This window comes from Mytilus galloprovincialis, chromosome 2 (genome assembly GCF_965363235.1).
Source record: "Mytilus galloprovincialis chromosome 2, xbMytGall1.hap1.1, whole genome shotgun sequence".
Taxonomy (NCBI): Eukaryota; Metazoa; Mollusca; class Bivalvia; order Mytilida; family Mytilidae; genus Mytilus; species Mytilus galloprovincialis.
The window spans coordinates 55772030-55786014 of NC_134839.1; positions in this window are offsets into that span (position 1 = coordinate 55772030).

A 13985-nucleotide genomic window follows, 5' to 3' on the forward strand; every position below is an offset into this window, starting at 1 on the left:
TTAAAGCAATAGAGTACTCATTTGATTTATCAGACTTAGCATAATTATTCAAAAGTCAAATTTATATCAGCCTGGGCCTAAAAATTGAGGTTTTTCAATGAAAGGGGGCCTTACATGAAGATGTAATTTTTTCCAGCAATTTTAAATTTGTGAAGCTTTTTGGTTATAAATAATCCTTACATATGTATTGAATGTACTTTAAATGGAAAGAAAAGTCACAAATAACACATCATATTAGTTTAAAAGGGTCTTAAGCCAAGTAAGACTGGAAAAAAATAAGGGTCAATTTAGGCCGTGCCACATATTTACATTAAAAAATGCATATTGAGGCTATAAGAAATAAAAAATTGTGTCTTTTTTATCATTTCTATACTCATGTGACATGATACAACAAATCTGAGCACAGAAAGACTCTTGCAATTAACTTTTCTTACAGACAGTATGGTCTGATACAAAGAATTTTGCCTTTTTAATGAAAAACTTGAATGCAATTTTAGTCTCAACAGGCTTATATTTAAACCACTTGCTATCCTACAGAAGAAAAGAAAGATATTATGTGAGATGGAACAGGTACAATAGACATTGTAAAGTGCTTTTGATACAAATTTAGTGAGCTCTTGATTGTGGACTTCAAATTTTATGTACCAAGAACCCCACTTTTGACTTCATCCAAACAGGGCGTTAGACAAGGGTCATTTATACAACACATTTTGTACATATTGTCTGAGATAATCTTCTTTTCTGTAGATTCTGAGTTCATAAACAAGTAAAAGAACTAGATAAAGGCATAGAAACACAAGTATTGACACATGAAAACCTTTCAGATAGAAAGTCAGGATGCCATGTTTGCATCAATATTGAAAAAGCCTTAAAATGCCTATTTTGACCATAAAATGCTAAAATTTGTCATTTTTGAAGAAATTCTATAAAATAAAAGTTTAAATCCTTTAGTTTCATGCTATTTGACAAATTGACACCACCAAATCATTTAGGGAAGTTGCCAAAGTACAGATTCTATATTTACAGACTTCACCTCTTAGGTCCGAGAACACAATTAATTCGTAGTGCATTTCTTTTAGAACATAAATGAAAATTAAAAAAATCCCACCTGCGCTTTCTCAATGAAATTTTTACAGTGTGTTGTACTACTTTTGGGACAAGTTATATCAAAATTATAGAAAACTTCATCGCCTCTAACTCAAAATATGGACAATTTTGTGTTTAGGGTGTCTTGAAATCTTTTGACAGCTTCCGAAGTGCTAATTTTTAACCTTTTTCAGCTGGACCAAATCACTACTTTCCTGTAAAATTCTGGACCCAAATTTTTTTACAGTGTAATTTCACCCCACTACTTACAATTTGAGGCATTAAACATGGAGAAATAAATTTGGAAGGGGTTTAAAAATTATTGGCAAGTAACCCACTGTTAACAATAGGGACTATATTCGTGAACAACGAAAATCAAGGGACGACAATTGTGGTCTCGGACCTAATAGGATAGAAAGAGTTGACAAATCTTAAAAAAACTTGGTATGACCAAAGCTTAATAAATTATAACACTGCTTGCAAAGTTTCATAACAATAGGATATATATTATAGACAATATGTTAAATTCTATACTCATCTTTGCGTGTTAAATTTTGACGTTAAAATTGAATAATTTCAACTATCAACATTTTGGGCTTTGAAAATTAAAATATTGCCAAAAAATACTTTTTAAATGCTCTAATATATCATTTATTATGTACTTAAAGCAATAGAGTACTCATTTGATTTATCAGACTTAGCATAATTATTCAAAAGTCAAATTTATATCAGCCTGGGCCTAAAAATTGAGGTTTTTCAATGAAAGGGGGCCTTACATGAAGATGTAATTTTTTCCAGCAATTTTAAATTTGTGAAGCTTTTTGGTTATAAATAATCCTTACATATGTATTGAATGTACTTTAAATGGAAAGAAAAGTCACAAATAACACATCATATTAGTTTAAAAGGGTCTTAAGCCAAGTAAGACTGGAAAAAAATAAGGGTCAATTTAGGCCGTGCCACATATTTACATTAAAAAATGCATATTGAGGCTATAAGAAATAAAAAATTGTGTCTTTTTTATCATTTCTATACTCATGTGACATGATACAACAAATCTGAGCACAGAAAGACTCTTGCAATTAACTTTTCTTACAGACAGTATGGTCTGATACAAAGAATTTTGCCTTTTTAATGAAAAACTTGAATGCAATTTTAGTCTCAACAGGCTTATATTTAAACCACTTGCTATCCTACAGAAGAAAAGAAAGATATTATGTGAGATGGAACAGGTACAATAGACATTGTAAAGTGCTTTTGATACAAATTTAGTGAGCTCTTGATTGTGGACTTCAAATTTTATGTACCAAGAACCCCACTTTTGACTTCATCCAAACAGGGCGTTAGACAAGGGTCATTTATACAACACATTTTGTACATATTGTCTGAGATAATCTTCTTTTCTGTAGATTCTGAGTTCATAAACAAGTAAAAGAACTAGATAAAGGCATAGAAACACAAGTATTGACACATGAAAACCTTTCAGATAGAAAGTCAGGATGCCATGTTTGCATCAATATTGAAAAAGCCTTAAAATGCCTATTTTGACCATAAAATGCTAAAATTTGTCATTTTTGAAGAAATTCTATAAAATAAAAGTTTAAATCCTTTAGTTTCATGCTATTTGACAAATTGACACCACCAAATCATTTAGGGAAGTTGCCAAAGTACAGATTCTATATTTACAGACTTCACCTCTTAGGTCCGAGAACACAATTAATTCGTAGTGCATTTCTTTTAGAACATAAATGAAAATTAAAAAAATCCCACCTGCGCTTTCTCAATGAAATTTTTACAGTGTGTTGTACTACTTTTGGGACAAGTTATATCAAAATTATAGAAAACTTCATCGCCTCTAACTCAAAATATGGACAATTTTGTGTTTAGGGTGTCTTGAAATCTTTTGACAGCTTCCGAAGTGCTAATTTTTAACCTTTTTCAGCTGGACCAAATCACTACTTTCCTGTAAAATTCTGGACCCAAATTTTTTTACAGTGTAATTTCACCCCACTACTTACAATTTGAGGCATTAAACATGGAGAAATAAATTTGGAAGGGGTTTAAAAATTATTGGCAAGTAACCCACTGTTAACAATAGGGACTATATTCGTGAACAACGAAAATCAAGGGACGACAATTGTGGTCTCGGACCTAATAGGATAGAAAGAGTTGACAAATCTTAAAAAAACTTGGTATGACCAAAGCTTAATAAATTATAACACTGCTTGCAAAGTTTCATAACAATAGGATATATATTATAGACAATATGTTAAATTCTATACTCATCTTTGCGTGTTAAATTTTGACGTTAAAATTGAATAATTTCAACTATCAACATTTTGGGCTTTGAAAATTAAAATATTGCCAAAAAATACTTTTTAAATGCTCTAATATATCATTTATTATGTACTTAAAGCAATAGAGTACTCATTTGATTTATCAGACTTAGCATAATTATTCAAAAGTCAAATTTATATCAGCCTGGGCCTAAAAATTGAGGTTTTTCAATGAAAGGGGGCCTTACATGAAGATGTAATTTTTTCCAGCAATTTTAAATTTGTGAAGCTTTTTGGTTATAAATAATCCTTACATATGTATTGAATGTACTTTAAATGGAAAGAAAAGTCACAAATAACACATCATATTAGTTTAAAAGGGTCTTAAGCCAAGTAAGACTGGAAAAAAATAAGGGTCAATTTAGGCCGTGCCACATATTTACATTAAAAAATGCATATTGAGGCTATAAGAAATAAAAAATTGTGTCTTTTTTATCATTTCTATACTCATGTGACATGATACAACAAATCTGAGCACAGAAAGACTCTTGCAATTAACTTTTCTTACAGACAGTATGGTCTGATACAAAGAATTTTGCCTTTTTAATGAAAAACTTGAATGCAATTTTAGTCTCAACAGGCTTATATTTAAACCACTTGCTATCCTACAGAAGAAAAGAAAGATATTATGTGAGATGGAACAGGTACAATAGACATTGTAAAGTGCTTTTGATACAAATTTAGTGAGCTCTTGATTGTGGACTTCAAATTTTATGTACCAAGAACCCCACTTTTGACTTCATCCAAACAGGGCGTTAGACAAGGGTCATTTATACAACACATTTTGTACATATTGTCTGAGATAATCTTCTTTTCTGTAGATTCTGAGTTCATAAACAAGTAAAAGAACTAGATAAAGGCATAGAAACACAAGTATTGACACATGAAAACCTTTCAGATAGAAAGTCAGGATGCCATGTTTGCATCAATATTGAAAAAGCCTTAAAATGCCTATTTTGACCATAAAATGCTAAAATTTGTCATTTTTGAAGAAATTCTATAAAATAAAAGTTTAAATCCTTTAGTTTCATGCTATTTGACAAATTGACACCACCAAATCATTTAGGGAAGTTGCCAAAGTACAGATTCTATATTTACAGACTTCACCTCTTAGGTCCGAGAACACAATTAATTCGTAGTGCATTTCTTTTAGAACATAAATGAAAATTAAAAAAATCCCACCTGCGCTTTCTCAATGAAATTTTTACAGTGTGTTGTACTACTTTTGGGACAAGTTATATCAAAATTATAGAAAACTTCATCGCCTCTAACTCAAAATATGGACAATTTTGTGTTTAGGGTGTCTTGAAATCTTTTGACAGCTTCCGAAGTGCTAATTTTTAACCTTTTTCAGCTGGACCAAATCACTACTTTCCTGTAAAATTCTGGACCCAAATTTTTTTACAGTGTAATTTCACCCCACTACTTACAATTTGAGGCATTAAACATGGAGAAATAAATTTGGAAGGGGTTTAAAAATTATTGGCAAGTAACCCACTGTTAACAATAGGGACTATATTCGTGAACAACGAAAATCAAGGGACGACAATTGTGGTCTCGGACCTAATAGGATAGAAAGAGTTGACAAATCTTAAAAAAACTTGGTATGACCAAAGCTTAATAAATTATAACACTGCTTGCAAAGTTTCATAACAATAGGATATATATTATAGACAATATGTTAAATTCTATACTCATCTTTGCGTGTTAAATTTTGACGTTAAAATTGAATAATTTCAACTATCAACATTTTGGGCTTTGAAAATTAAAATATTGCCAAAAAATACTTTTTAAATGCTCTAATATATCATTTATTATGTACTTAAAGCAATAGAGTACTCATTTGATTTATCAGACTTAGCATAATTATTCAAAAGTCAAATTTATATCAGCCTGGGCCTAAAAATTGAGGTTTTTCAATGAAAGGGGGCCTTACATGAAGATGTAATTTTTTCCAGCAATTTTAAATTTGTGAAGCTTTTTGGTTATAAATAATCCTTACATATGTATTGAATGTACTTTAAATGGAAAGAAAAGTCACAAATAACACATCATATTAGTTTAAAAGGGTCTTAAGCCAAGTAAGACTGGAAAAAAATAAGGGTCAATTTAGGCCGTGCCACATATTTACATTAAAAAATGCATATTGAGGCTATAAGAAATAAAAAATTGTGTCTTTTTTATCATTTCTATACTCATGTGACATGATACAACAAATCTGAGCACAGAAAGACTCTTGCAATTAACTTTTCTTACAGACAGTATGGTCTGATACAAAGAATTTTGCCTTTTTAATGAAAAACTTGAATGCAATTTTAGTCTCAACAGGCTTATATTTAAACCACTTGCTATCCTACAGAAGAAAAGAAAGATATTATGTGAGATGGAACAGGTACAATAGACATTGTAAAGTGCTTTTGATACAAATTTAGTGAGCTCTTGATTGTGGACTTCAAATTTTATGTACCAAGAACCCCACTTTTGACTTCATCCAAACAGGGCGTTAGACAAGGGTCATTTATACAACACATTTTGTACATATTGTCTGAGATAATCTTCTTTTCTGTAGATTCTGAGTTCATAAACAAGTAAAAGAACTAGATAAAGGCATAGAAACACAAGTATTGACACATGAAAACCTTTCAGATAGAAAGTCAGGATGCCATGTTTGCATCAATATTGAAAAAGCCTTAAAATGCCTATTTTGACCATAAAATGCTAAAATTTGTCATTTTTGAAGAAATTCTATAAAATAAAAGTTTAAATCCTTTAGTTTCATGCTATTTGACAAATTGACACCACCAAATCATTTAGGGAAGTTGCCAAAGTACAGATTCTATATTTACAGACTTCACCTCTTAGGTCCGAGAACACAATTAATTCGTAGTGCATTTCTTTTAGAACATAAATGAAAATTAAAAAAATCCCACCTGCGCTTTCTCAATGAAATTTTTACAGTGTGTTGTACTACTTTTGGGACAAGTTATATCAAAATTATAGAAAACTTCATCGCCTCTAACTCAAAATATGGACAATTTTGTGTTTAGGGTGTCTTGAAATCTTTTGACAGCTTCCGAAGTGCTAATTTTTAACCTTTTTCAGCTGGACCAAATCACTACTTTCCTGTAAAATTCTGGACCCAAATTTTTTTACAGTGTAATTTCACCCCACTACTTACAATTTGAGGCATTAAACATGGAGAAATAAATTTGGAAGGGGTTTAAAAATTATTGGCAAGTAACCCACTGTTAACAATAGGGACTATATTCGTGAACAACGAAAATCAAGGGACGACAATTGTGGTCTCGGACCTAATAGGATAGAAAGAGTTGACAAATCTTAAAAAAACTTGGTATGACCAAAGCTTAATAAATTATAACACTGCTTGCAAAGTTTCATAACAATAGGATATATATTATAGACAATATGTTAAATTCTATACTCATCTTTGCGTGTTAAATTTTGACGTTAAAATTGAATAATTTCAACTATCAACATTTTGGGCTTTGAAAATTAAAATATTGCCAAAAAATACTTTTTAAATGCTCTAATATATCATTTATTATGTACTTAAAGCAATAGAGTACTCATTTGATTTATCAGACTTAGCATAATTATTCAAAAGTCAAATTTATATCAGCCTGGGCCTAAAAATTGAGGTTTTTCAATGAAAGGGGGCCTTACATGAAGATGTAATTTTTTCCAGCAATTTTAAATTTGTGAAGCTTTTTGGTTATAAATAATCCTTACATATGTATTGAATGTACTTTAAATGGAAAGAAAAGTCACAAATAACACATCATATTAGTTTAAAAGGGTCTTAAGCCAAGTAAGACTGGAAAAAAATAAGGGTCAATTTAGGCCGTGCCACATATTTACATTAAAAAATGCATATTGAGGCTATAAGAAATAAAAAATTGTGTCTTTTTTATCATTTCTATACTCATGTGACATGATACAACAAATCTGAGCACAGAAAGACTCTTGCAATTAACTTTTCTTACAGACAGTATGGTCTGATACAAAGAATTTTGCCTTTTTAATGAAAAACTTGAATGCAATTTTAGTCTCAACAGGCTTATATTTAAACCACTTGCTATCCTACAGAAGAAAAGAAAGATATTATGTGAGATGGAACAGGTACAATAGACATTGTAAAGTGCTTTTGATACAAATTTAGTGAGCTCTTGATTGTGGACTTCAAATTTTATGTACCAAGAACCCCACTTTTGACTTCATCCAAACAGGGCGTTAGACAAGGGTCATTTATACAACACATTTTGTACATATTGTCTGAGATAATCTTCTTTTCTGTAGATTCTGAGTTCATAAACAAGTAAAAGAACTAGATAAAGGCATAGAAACACAAGTATTGACACATGAAAACCTTTCAGATAGAAAGTCAGGATGCCATGTTTGCATCAATATTGAAAAAGCCTTAAAATGCCTATTTTGACCATAAAATGCTAAAATTTGTCATTTTTGAAGAAATTCTATAAAATAAAAGTTTAAATCCTTTAGTTTCATGCTATTTGACAAATTGACACCACCAAATCATTTAGGGAAGTTGCCAAAGTACAGATTCTATATTTACAGACTTCACCTCTTAGGTCCGAGAACACAATTAATTCGTAGTGCATTTCTTTTAGAACATAAATGAAAATTAAAAAAATCCCACCTGCGCTTTCTCAATGAAATTTTTACAGTGTGTTGTACTACTTTTGGGACAAGTTATATCAAAATTATAGAAAACTTCATCGCCTCTAACTCAAAATATGGACAATTTTGTGTTTAGGGTGTCTTGAAATCTTTTGACAGCTTCCGAAGTGCTAATTTTTAACCTTTTTCAGCTGGACCAAATCACTACTTTCCTGTAAAATTCTGGACCCAAATTTTTTTACAGTGTAATTTCACCCCACTACTTACAATTTGAGGCATTAAACATGGAGAAATAAATTTGGAAGGGGTTTAAAAATTATTGGCAAGTAACCCACTGTTAACAATAGGGACTATATTCGTGAACAACGAAAATCATTGGACGACAATTGTGGTCTCGGACCTAATAGGATAGAAAGAGTTGACAAATCTTAAAAAAACTTGGTATGACCAAAGCTTAATAAATTATAACACTGCTTGCAAAGTTTCATAACAATAGGATATATATTATAGACAATATGTTAAATTCTATACTCATCTTTGCGTGTTAAATTTTGACGTTAAAATTGAATAATTTCAACTATCAACATTTTGGGCTTTGAAAATTAAAATATTGCCAAAAAATACTTTTTAAATGCTCTAATATATCATTTATTATGTACTTAAAGCAATAGAGTACTCATTTGATTTATCAGACTTAGCATAATTATTCAAAAGTCAAATTTATATCAGCCTGGGCCTAAAAATTGAGGTTTTTCAATGAAAGGGGGCCTTACATGAAGATGTAATTTTTTCCAGCAATTTTAAATTTGTGAAGCTTTTTGGTTATAAATAATCCTTACATATGTATTGAATGTACTTTAAATGGAAAGAAAAGTCACAAATAACACATCATATTAGTTTAAAAGGGTCTTAAGCCAAGTAAGACTGGAAAAAAATAAGGGTCAATTTAGGCCGTGCCACATATTTACATTAAAAAATGCATATTGAGGCTATAAGAAATAAAAAATTGTGTCTTTTTTATCATTTCTATACTCATGTGACATGATACAACAAATCTGAGCACAGAAAGACTCTTGCAATTAACTTTTCTTACAGACAGTATGGTCTGATACAAAGAATTTTGCCTTTTTAATGAAAAACTTGAATGCAATTTTAGTCTCAACAGGCTTATATTTAAACCACTTGCTATCCTACAGAAGAAAAGAAAGATATTATGTGAGATGGAACAGGTACAATAGACATTGTAAAGTGCTTTTGATACAAATTTAGTGAGCTCTTGATTGTGGACTTCAAATTTTATGTACCAAGAACCCCACTTTTGACTTCATCCAAACAGGGCGTTAGACAAGGGTCATTTATACAACACATTTTGTACATATTGTCTGAGATAATCTTCTTTTCTGTAGATTCTGAGTTCATAAACAAGTAAAAGAACTAGATAAAGGCATAGAAACACAAGTATTGACACATGAAAACCTTTCAGATAGAAAGTCAGGATGCCATGTTTGCATCAATATTGAAAAAGCCTTAAAATGCCTATTTTGACCATAAAATGCTAAAATTTGTCATTTTTGAAGAAATTCTATAAAATAAAAGTTTAAATCCTTTAGTTTCATGCTATTTGACAAATTGACACCACCAAATCATTTAGGGAAGTTGCCAAAGTACAGATTCTATATTTACAGACTTCACCTCTTAGGTCCGAGAACACAATTAATTCGTAGTGCATTTCTTTTAGAACATAAATGAAAATTAAAAAAATCCCACCTGCGCTTTCTCAATGAAATTTTTACAGTGTGTTGTACTACTTTTGGGACAAGTTATATCAAAATTATAGAAAACTTCATCGCCTCTAACTCAAAATATGGACAATTTTGTGTTTAGGGTGTCTTGAAATCTTTTGACAGCTTCCGAAGTGCTAATTTTTAACCTTTTTCAGCTGGACCAAATCACTACTTTCCTGTAAAATTCTGGACCCAAATTTTTTTACAGTGTAATTTCACCCCACTACTTACAATTTGAGGCATTAAACATGGAGAAATAAATTTGGAAGGGGTTTAAAAATTATTGGCAAGTAACCCACTGTTAACAATAGGGACTATATTCGTGAACAACGAAAATCAAGGGACGACAATTGTGGTCTCGGACCTAATAGGATAGAAAGAGTTGACAAATCTTAAAAAAACTTGGTATGACCAAAGCTTAATAAATTATAACACTGCTTGCAAAGTTTCATAACAATAGGATATATATTATAGACAATATGTTAAATTCTATACTCATCTTTGCGTGTTAAATTTTGACGTTAAAATTGAATAATTTCAACTATCAACATTTTGGGCTTTGAAAATTAAAATATTGCCAAAAAATACTTTTTAAATGCTCTAATATATCATTTATTATGTACTTAAAGCAATAGAGTACTCATTTGATTTATCAGACTTAGCATAATTATTCAAAAGTCAAATTTATATCAGCCTGGGCCTAAAAATTGAGGTTTTTCAATGAAAGGGGGCCTTACATGAAGATGTAATTTTTTCCAGCAATTTTAAATTTGTGAAGCTTTTTGGTTATAAATAATCCTTACATATGTATTGAATGTACTTTAAATGGAAAGAAAAGTCACAAATAACACATCATATTAGTTTAAAAGGGTCTTAAGCCAAGTAAGACTGGAAAAAAATAAGGGTCAATTTAGGCCGTGCCACATATTTACATTAAAAAATGCATATTGAGGCTATAAGAAATAAAAAATTGTGTCTTTTTTATCATTTCTATACTCATGTGACATGATACAACAAATCTGAGCACAGAAAGACTCTTGCAATTAACTTTTCTTACAGACAGTATGGTCTGATACAAAGAATTTTGCCTTTTTAATGAAAAACTTGAATGCAATTTTAGTCTCAACAGGCTTATATTTAAACCACTTGCTATCCTACAGAAGAAAAGAAAGATATTATGTGAGATGGAACAGGTACAATAGACATTGTAAAGTGCTTTTGATACAAATTTAGTGAGCTCTTGATTGTGGACTTCAAATTTTATGTACCAAGAACCCCACTTTTGACTTCATCCAAACAGGGCGTTAGACAAGGGTCATTTATACAACACATTTTGTACATATTGTCTGAGATAATCTTCTTTTCTGTAGATTCTGAGTTCATAAACAAGTAAAAGAACTAGATAAAGGCATAGAAACACAAGTATTGACACATGAAAACCTTTCAGATAGAAAGTCAGGATGCCATGTTTGCATCAATATTGAAAAAGCCTTAAAATGCCTATTTTGACCATAAAATGCTAAAATTTGTCATTTTTGAAGAAATTCTATAAAATAAAAGTTTAAATCCTTTAGTTTCATGCTATTTGACAAATTGACACCACCAAATCATTTAGGGAAGTTGCCAAAGTACAGATTCTATATTTACAGACTTCACCTAATAGGATAGAAAGAGTTGACAAATCTTAAAAAAACTTGGTATGACCAAAGCTTAATAAATTATAACACTGCTTGCAAAGTTTCATAACAATAGGATATATATTATAGACAATATGTTAAATTCTATACTCATCTTTGCGTGTTAAATTTTGACGTTAAAATTGAATAATTTCAACTATCAACATTTTGGGCTTTGAAAATTAAAATATTGCCAAAAAATACTTTTTAAATGCTCTAATATATCATTTATTATGTACTTAAAGCAATAGAGTACTCATTTGATTTATCAGACTTAGCATAATTATTCAAAAGTCAAATTTATATCAGCCTGGGCCTAAAAATTGAGGTTTTTCAATGAAAGGGGGCCTTACATGAAGATGTAATTTTTTCCAGCAATTTTAAATTTGTGAAGCTTTTTGGTTATAAATAATCCTTACATATGTATTGAATGTACTTTAAATGGAAAGAAAAGTCACAAATAACACATCATATTAGTTTAAAAGGGTCTTAAGCCAAGTAAGACTGGAAAAAAATAAGGGTCAATTTAGGCCGTGCCACATATTTACATTAAAAAATGCATATTGAGGCTATAAGAAATAAAAAATTGTGTCTTTTTTATCATTTCTATACTCATGTGACATGATACAACAAATCTGAGCACAGAAAGACTCTTGCAATTAACTTTTCTTACAGACAGTATGGTCTGATACAAAGAATTTTGCCTTTTTAATGAAAAACTTGAATGCAATTTTAGTCTCAACAGGCTTATATTTAAACCACTTGCTATCCTACAGAAGAAAAGAAAGATATTATGTGAGATGGAACAGGTACAATAGACATTGTAAAGTGCTTTTGATACAAATTTAGTGAGCTCTTGATTGTGGACTTCAAATTTTATGTACCAAGAACCCCACTTTTGACTTCATCCAAACAGGGCGTTAGACAAGGGTCATTTATACAACACATTTTGTACATATTGTCTGAGATAATCTTCTTTTCTGTAGATTCTGAGTTCATAAACAAGTAAAAGAACTAGATAAAGGCATAGAAACACAAGTATTGACACATGAAAACCTTTCAGATAGAAAGTCAGGATGCCATGTTTGCATCAATATTGAAAAAGCCTTAAAATGCCTATTTTGACCATAAAATGCTAAAATTTGTCATTTTTGAAGAAATTCTATAAAATAAAAGTTTAAATCCTTTAGTTTCATGCTATTTGACAAATTGACACCACCAAATCATTTAGGGAAGTTGCCAAAGTACAGATTCTATATTTACAGACTTCACCTCTTAGGTCCGAGAACACAATTAATTCGTAGTGCATTTCTTTTAGAACATAAATGAAAATTAAAAAAATCCCACCTGCGCTTTCTCAATGAAATTTTTACAGTGTGTTGTACTTTTTTAATTTTCATTTATGTCATAAAGAAATGCACTACGAATTAATTGTGTTCTGGACCTAAGAGGTGAAGTCTGTAAATATAGAATCTGTACTTTGGCAACTTCCGAAGGTGCTAATTTTTAACCTTTTTCAGCTGGACCAAATCACTACTTTCCTGTAAAATTCTGGACCCAAATTTTTTACAGTGTAATTTCACCCCACTACTTACAATTTGAGGCATTAAACATGGAGAAATAAATTTGGAAGGGGTTTAAAAATTATTGGCAAGTAACCCACTGTTAACAATAGGGACTATATTCGTGAACAACGAAAATCAAGGGACGACAATTGTGGTCTCGGACCTAATAGGATAGAAAGAGTTGACAAATCTTAAAAAAACTTGGTATGACCAAAGCTTAATAAATTATAACACTGCTTGCAAAGTTTCATAACAATAGGATATATATTATAGACAATATGTTAAATTCTATACTCATCTTTGCGTGTTAAATTTTGACGTTAAAATTGAATAATTTCAACTATCAACATTTTGGGCTTTGAAAATTAAAATATTGCCAAAAAATACTTTTTAAATGCTCTAATATATCATTTATTATGTACTTAAAGCAATAGAGTACTCATTTGATTTATCAGACTTAGCATAATTATTCAAAAGTCAAATTTATATCAGCCTGGGCCTAAAAATTGAGGTTTTTCAATGAAAGGGGGCCTTACATGAAGATGTAATTTTTTCCAGCAATTTTAAATTTGTGAAGCTTTTTGGTTATAAATAATCCTTACATATGTATTGAATGTACTTTAAATGGAAAGAAAAGTCACAAATAACACATCATATTAGTTTAAAAGGGTCTTAAGCCAAGTAAGACTGGAAAAAAATAAGGGTCAATTTAGGCCGTGCCACATATTTACATTAAAAAATGCATATTGAGGCTATAAGAAATAAAAAATTGTGTCTTTTTTATCATTTCTATACTCATGTGACATGATACAACAAATCTGAGCACAGAAAGACTCTTGCAATTAACTTTTCTTACAGACAGTATGGTCTGATACAAAG